The sequence below is a fragment of the Fistularia commersonii genome, chromosome 1 (assembly GCF_037954325.1).
Source record: "Fistularia commersonii isolate RoL2024-O1a breed Wild chromosome 1, RoL_Fcom_v1.0, whole genome shotgun sequence".
Classification (NCBI taxonomy): domain Eukaryota; kingdom Metazoa; phylum Chordata; class Actinopteri; order Syngnathiformes; family Fistulariidae; genus Fistularia; species Fistularia commersonii.
In genome coordinates this window covers 13293063-13301387 of record NC_141284.1, presented here as the reverse complement: position 1 = coordinate 13301387, position 8325 = coordinate 13293063, and positions in this window count along the sequence as shown.

Genomic DNA, 8325 nt, shown 5'->3' with positions numbered 1-8325 from the left:
ATCACCTCTTCTACCCTTGCCTCTCTTTCATTTTCCACATTCATCAGCTCTTCAAAGTACTCTTTCCATCTTCCCATCTTCCCATATATATGTATATACATAGTGAACAAATGAAAAGTGCACAACATGATTTACAGAGGTCACTACATGACACATATATGCCCTGTCTGACCCAACAGCCCAACTCCCACCTCCATTCAATACAATGAGGTTGAGCCACGCATGGAAGAAATATACAGTTCCTTCAGGGGCTATTGGTTTTGATCTGTGAATGACACTTGAAATTAGACCCAAACATGGGCAGCTGAAGCCTTTAGAGAGCAGCACATTGAGTAAAAACATCAAGTTCACACGAGAGCATGTTGGACAAAATAAATTGGCCTTCACAGACCATGCAGTAGAGAGGGAAGAAAGAAAATTGGCAGAAACTTCAACATCAATACAGGAAACCCACAAGCATTGATTTGTAATAATATTGACATTATAATTCTACACATTTGGTTAAATCAAAACTACTTGCCCAATTATTTTATATGTAATTTCATTTGTAACTGCAATTTCACATCCATCCAGCCAGCTAGAATGAAGTTGTATGCCGTCCCTGTGAAAATATTACTATGAAATAAATAATGGTTGTCCATTCACTAAAAGGCTTGCAAAGACAAAGATAAAAGATAAAAGATAAAAGACAAAGGAACAGCGAACTCACTCTAATGCATCATGACTCTAGAGACACAATTCCATCTTCAGATGATTTTCGCCCTGTGGCGAAATGTCATTATTCATCAGCCACCCTATGGAAAAAAATAATTTGTGAGGGGAAGGAAAAAGAGTAAAAAAAATTTAAAAAATTGAGATAATAACTCTCTACCCTAGATGTAAAGAATAGAAATATTTCTTATTTCTTTCTCTTTCTTATTCTCTTTCTGAAATATTTCTTCTCATACTGATCCCAGGCTGTTTGACAAATCAGGTGTAGTCTGCAAAACTTGACAGGCTTAGATCTTTTCACCATGGTGACGATGGTAAGCCATGGCTAAGCCACTGAATGCCATACGGCTGAATAACATTTTTCAATCTTTATCCCTTGGAAGTAGAGGATCCCAAGCATAGATATATTCAAAGTCTAAATTATCCTTTGGAATGACACATTTCTTACAAATCAAGATTAATTAAGGTTCTGGGCAAATGCAATGAATTGTATGAAATTGTGACCTGATGAAACATCTAGAACAGCTTTGTATATTAATTCAGGTTGACTCAACACAACAAGAACAGAAAACAATGTTATCTGTTCTAGTGACTCATGTGTTTTCTCTACCTCTTGTTCCTCTCTGTGGATATTCTATCATTCTCAGTGTCTCTGTCCACTTTCCTTGGAAAGTATTTCATGCTTGAACAAAGATTATCTGCTTACATCCAGCCAAACATCATTGCACTCCTCATGGCATACATTTCTCATGATTCTTAATTTTTCAGGTGACACATCCGCTAAGCCCAAACAAAAACGCCATTGCTGTAATGTCAGAGATTGTCAGGATTGATACACTCCACACCAGCAGTATAAAAAACACTACATCGCATACAGTGGAAGGGAACAGTCTCCTGTACCACTGCAGCAATTACACATGATTTCCATTAAACTTCATTAACCTGTCTGTCAAAACTGCAGACAGATGACAAGCAGGACACTGGTATTCACTCCTGAGCCTTTAAAGACCAGCCTTGTCTCCTCCCTGCCTTCTTGTCTATACATGTGCTGTCTGGCTACTGACATTTTGTGTCCAGTTATGGTGGACCAGAGCTGTCAGAGCACATCTCATCTGCTTCCTGTCACACTGTTTCAATCCCCCTGTGACTCCACACTTCTTAACGGCAAAATGCCTTCACAAGAAGGCCAGGAGGGGCCGTTTGTCAGCGGCAGGGTGATCGTTTCCTTACAGGTTTGGATGACCAGTGTTGAATTAAAACGCACGGTAGATTTTTATTTTCATGATGTCCAAATGGTATCTGGCAATGTATCTCAAAAGTAGATATGGCTACAATGAAAATGCTCAGGAGGGTTTTTTTTTAGAATATATAATTTACAAAATCGCATAAATTGTCTATCCAAAGGGCAACACAGTGGTTAGGGCTTTCGTCTCAATACAATAAGGTCAGTGTTTCAATTTCGACCAGGGCCTTTCTGTGTGCAGTTTACATGTTCCCCTCTTGTCTCCGTGGGGGTTGCTTTGGGTTCTCCAGTTTCTCCGTTTCTCATGTTAACAAGGGGGTGAATGGTTGTATGTCTCAATATGTGGCCCTGTGATCGAGTAGCGAGTGGTCCAGGGCGAATCCACCTCTCATCCAATGACAGCTGGGAAAGGCTCCAACCCCCTGCGACATTTACTGCAGGATAAACAGTATACATAACGAATGAATGCATGTCTATCCAAAAGATACAGATTATCAAATAATTATTAAATAATATAATAATAATCCAACAAGTTATTTCAAAATAAGCTATATAGTTTTTACCTCAAAATATGCAAATTTGGAAAAGTCTTCCTTAAAAATAAAGAATTTTTAAGAATTTTGGGGGATTTTAATCAAAAGTGGCTTGCAGATATATGGAGAGAGACACAACTTGAAAAAAAAAACTGGTGAACAGCTATTAGAATTGGAAAGGGTCTTAGTTGTGTGTTTTTCAACCAATTTTACAGACTGTAGTCTCCGGCACTTTCGTGTGTGTTTGCATAGCTGACGAAACTGGCCATTTTTATTAAAAAAATACAAAAAAACAAAAAAAAAGGGAGGCGAACATAGAACTGCATTTGGGTAAGGGAAAACTTCCAAGAGCAAGAAGTCTTCAATAACTTTAATTTTGTTGTCATTGTGTGCCTTTAGCAGAACATCTTGGAGGGACTCTGGAGCCCAAAAACCAAAAAGAATGTGAATTGTTTAAGACTAAAATACTTCTTCATCTTCTCCTTTTGGCTTTTCCCTTCAGAGGTTGCCGGAGCGAATCAACCTTCTCCATCTAACCCTATTCTCTGTATCCTCCTCTCTCACACCAATTACCTTCATATCCTCTCTCAATATGTCCATAAATCTTCTCCTTGGTCTTCCTCGAGAACTCTTGCCGAGCAGCTCCAATTCAAGCATCTGTCTACCTATATATTCACTCTCCCTCCCCTTGTACATGACCGAACTATCTCAGTCTGGCTTCTTGGACTTCTACAAAACGTCTAACATGTGCTGTTCCTCTGATAGACTCAATCCTGATCCTATCCATCCTGGTCCATCCCAAAGAGAACCTCAACATCTTCATCTCTGCAACCTCTAGCTCTGCCTCCTGTCTCTTGGTCATTGTAACCGTTTCTTGTCCATACAGCATCACTGGTCACACCACTATCATGTACACTATCATGTCCTTTCATTCTGGCCGATAGTCTTCTATCACATAGTACTCCTGACACTTTTCTCCACTCATTCCAACCTGCTTGGACCCGTCTCTTCACCTCTTTTCCACACTCTCCGTTGCTCTGGACTGTTAACCCTGAGTGCCTGAAATCCTACCACTTCTTGATCTCCACTCCCTGTAGCCTTACCGTTCCTCTCATTCACATACACATGTTCTGTCTTGCTGCGACTAACTTTCATCCCATTCCTTTCCTGCACATACCTCCACCTCTCTGTTTTCTGCTGTTACTACAAATCCCAATGTAATCTGAAAACATCATGGTCCACGGAGATTCCTGTTTAACCTCATCTGTCAGCCTGTCCATCACTACTGCAAACAAGTAGAGCTGATCCCTGATGGAGTCCCACCTCCACCTTCAAGTTTTCTGTTACCCTCATAGCACACCGCACCACTGTCTCACAGCTAGAGTACATGTCCTGCACCCGTCTAACATACTTCTCTGCCACTCCAGACTTCCTCATACAATACCAGAGCTCCTCTCTAGGTCTACAAAAACACAATGCAGCTCCCTTTGACCTTCTCTATTAAGATTATCAAAGCAAATACTGCATCTGTAGTGCTCTTTCTAGGCATGAAACCATACTGCTGTTCACACCTGCTGATTTCTGCTCTCAGTCTAGTTCTCACTACTCTTTCCCAAAACTTCATTGTATGGCTCATCATCTATATCCCTCTATAGTTGCTGCAATTCTGCACATCCCACTTATTCTTTATTATAGGCACATCACACTTCGTCTCCATTCGTCTCCAGGCATCTTCTCTCTCTCTAAGATCCTGTTGAATGATAGAGTCAGAAACTCTACTGCTGCCTCTCCTAGACACTTTCACACCTCCACAGGTATCATCAGGACCAGCTGCTTTTCCACTCTTGATCCTCTTCAATGCCTTCCTCACTTTTACTAATCTCTGCTACTTTGTGGTCTACAATAGCCACCTCTTCTATCCTTGCCTCTCTTTCATTGTCCACGTTCTTTCTTTCAGCACATATTCAAATGCACTACGGACAGCAAAGTAGGAATTTCACTGGACAGACAAAAAAGCTTCTACACTGTAAATGTGACAATAAACGCTTTGAATATCTCTTGAATCTCTATGCTGTCACTTGCACTGAGGAGTGTGATGACGTCTACATTGGAGAAACCAAAAAACCTCTGCACAAATGGATGGCCCAACACAATGGATGGCTTAACCACTTCAGGACACCAAGATGGATTTGCATACACGGACCAGGCCCATATGCACCCTCCAAACAACTAGGAAAGATCCACCACCAGAAGCATGCCCCCGGCAACGTCCACATGAGCCTGTGATCCAACAGGTTTCACTCTTTTGTTTAGCTTAACCTTTTCACATTCCAATCCAGGTAATCCCACTAAATTTCTCTTATGTTCCAACGAATAACACCTCCATTAGCATAACAACCTACTTTACACCTAGTTTCTGCAGATTAAGTCTCCCATTTACATAACAAGCCATCATAATCTAGACCCACCCAAAACTCTGGCAGTTATATTCGGAAACTCTGCATAAGTCATTAGAACTTCAAGGGAACGTCTTCAAGTGAAGAAATTCAAGTCCAGTTGCCAAGAAAAGGAGATTTCGACAGGAATTCGCCATGGCCTTGATGACTGAGAACCTCCACAGACATAATTGTGTTGGTTTTTTTTTTCATTTTTTTAACAGAACTCCTCGGCAACAAACTTCTACAACCCCTGATTCTTGGCATTTTCATTGCTTTTGCAATAAACTTTATGCTACTCTTATTTAATTTTATTCATGTTTGTTTGTTTTAGATATTTAGCTTTGGAAAAACAAACGTCAACATCGAACAAGTCACCCTCCGTCCTACATCAGCATTAATCTTTAGGTCAAAGGTAGTGTGCAAAGGCATACAAAAGCAACACCAGAGGCTTTCGATGTCTGATTCTTTTGTGTGCAAGCCTGACTTTTAATGACTTGCCTCATTATTGGAGTTCTGTAAGGCCTTGACACAGTCACATGGCCTATACTCACTATTCTGAAGCCACAAATTACCGCAGCTAAGCCCCCCAACTGAGAGTAGAGGCCAACCTAGTTGTAACTTTATAATGGTACCCAATTGACAGAGATTGTACAAACACATACAGTATGTTTGGCCAAAGATAACTTGATAGTTGATCCTTTTGTTGGTTCCGTTAGAGTGGAAGTTTGGGATGTGAGGCATGAATTTGCGATTGGCCCCATCAACTTAATTGGAAATATTCAGCAAGTCATGACACACAGACTGGTAGAGTTTCCCCTCAGCACAGCATCTAAGGTAATTCCTCTTTTATTTTGTTCGGCAGTAATTTGGAGACACAATTGCCTGGAAATTAACATTTCACCAGTCATGCCAAATCTGCAAGGCTATATTTTAATATTGGCTGGGGACAGTTAAAAAAAATCATCAGTAAGCTTGAAACTTGAAAACATGACATTGATCTATTCAACTCAGACTCTGAACTATTCATGTGTACTCTCTTGCCTGCATGTGCGTGTATACATTCTCGTGTGGGAGTGTCGCCCTCTTTACTGTTGCTTTAATTAACACTGCTGATGTATATTTATTTTAAACTCAATTATTTTACACAGAGTTCCCCTTTTCATACAATCCAGCAATGAGTTCACTGCAATGGCCTTTGTTCTTTTGTTGTTTTTTACCCCCCCTTTATTTACTGCTCTTACCACGTACATGGAGATATTTGTTTTTTGGCATTTGATTCAATAAAATAAAATGTGTCTGAATTATTGTGCAGAAGAAATGGGTTGAAATATTGTGTCTTTTAGGAGAACAGAAGTGAAATCAGGAGGAACTAAATAATAGAAATGGTTCTCCATTGTTTTGAATATGCACCTCATTCTGTTTCCTCATTCTGAACACATTCTCACTGTCCGCTTTCACACAACACGTAACCACTCCTACCACCACTAAGCGAGAGACACACGTTAAACAATAAATGGAAAATAGGAAGTATATAAGATGTATATACTGATGGAGTATGATTATAGTGAGATAAGGCACAGTTATACAAATAGAGTTTCAGTTATTGCAAGGTTGAATGAATTTTGCACTATAGTTCCGGTATTGTACATCTAGGTATGAGTTATTGCACATATATAAACAACAAAGTATCTTATAGTCCATGGTCGTCAAACTGATTTTGGTCCAAGGGCCACATATGGCCTAATTTTATGTAGAATCATATCGTAATTAGCTTGAAGTAAAATTAAGTCCTAAATTTTTCTTTGTTTTAGTTAAAAAGGAGAACAGGTAAATTCTAAATTTTCATAAGTAATGATCTGTTCTTTTAAAAAAATACATGACAAACAACCTGAGAGTCATTAAGAGTGCAAGTTCAACAACATTATGCCTCTGTTCTGTCTTCTCAGTTCTCAGTGCATTTTGTTGTATTTTTCACCATGGCAAGTCTCATAGTGGTACCGAAACTTGTTGCATCCACACCAAGCATGCACGTTTCTTATTAACCTCAACACAAAAATAAGAAGTGGTCAATTTTCCTTGGAAAACCCTACTCTCAATGTCTACTCCTTTTTTTTGGCAACATCGGGCTGATGAGGGTGCCTGGGCCAATGAAAAAGTAAAAATGCTACTTAGAGATCCGGAAGCCGGGTCTAACACTGACTAAAACAGTGCACCCTAGCAGACAATATAGGAATTTCATTTTATTTTAAAAATGTTGTTCATGATTTTATGTATTTTTTGTAGATTTACTCCACAGGCTGGACTGGACCCCCGAGTGTATGGCCGTGAGCCACTGACACCCCTGTTATAGGAATCCCTTTTAATTTGTAATAACAGCTCCCAAGTCACCCTTTTTTTTTCATTATACTTTGTTAACCTCGAGCAGGAAATTATTTCTCTGCACATGAGCTATCATGGGTGCCAATGAGTAGTTGGCAGCCTCTTAGCATTAGCCATTAGGGGTTCACCATCTTGGTGCCACAGGCATGCGGGAATCAAACCAGAATTGTTTGGTTCTAAGGATGACGGCCCCAACCCCCTGAGACATGCTGCACCTTCATTGTGGTACATTAAAAAGATATTGGTTGCTTAAAGGATCGTGCTCCAGGTGTCAAATACAAATTGAGGGAGATGTCTGTCAAGTTTCCTCAGGAACCTAAATTCTGCGGGACGTTTCTGTCATGATTTCAGGGGGGTCCAGGTTGTTTCTGGGATCGGTTCACAGGAGTCTCAGGAACTAGGAAGTGGTGAGGAAAGGCATTGGCTTCTGAAACTAGGAAGTGGCAAGGAGAGGCATCGACCCTCTGGAACGAGGAATTGGCGAGGACAGACATCGACTTCTACACATGGGAAGAAGCCGGGTCGGGGCTGGCATACACTGACATGGGAAAAAGCACGGTCAGCGACATCCAATGCTGGACTCTGGAATGAAACAGAGATAATGGATCTTACTTTGGAGATGAAGATCCACCAGGAAGTGATGAATGTCATTGAAACCAGGAGAGGGGTCTGTGGGGTGGTACCCACTCTAGATGACTATCTGGCCATTCTGACCCAGCAGACACTCTCAGGAGAGCCCTCGAGTCGCTCCCAGTCCCCCAGCTATTCCCACTCCGGAGACCTGTCCAGAAGCTCAGCCCCTTGTGCCCTCCTTCAAAGCCCCCTCCATTCATCTCCTTTGGTCAATAAAATCTCTTAAGACGCCTTACCTCCTGAGTCTCCTTGTGTTTGGGTCAGGCACACCCTCCCGAAATCATGACAGTTTCCCCAACACCATTTTGGGCTCTCAGCGAGTGTCTATCATGTGGTTTTCCTTTTGTCAGCTCAGACTATACTAAAGGGAATTACTGGTGTTACATAT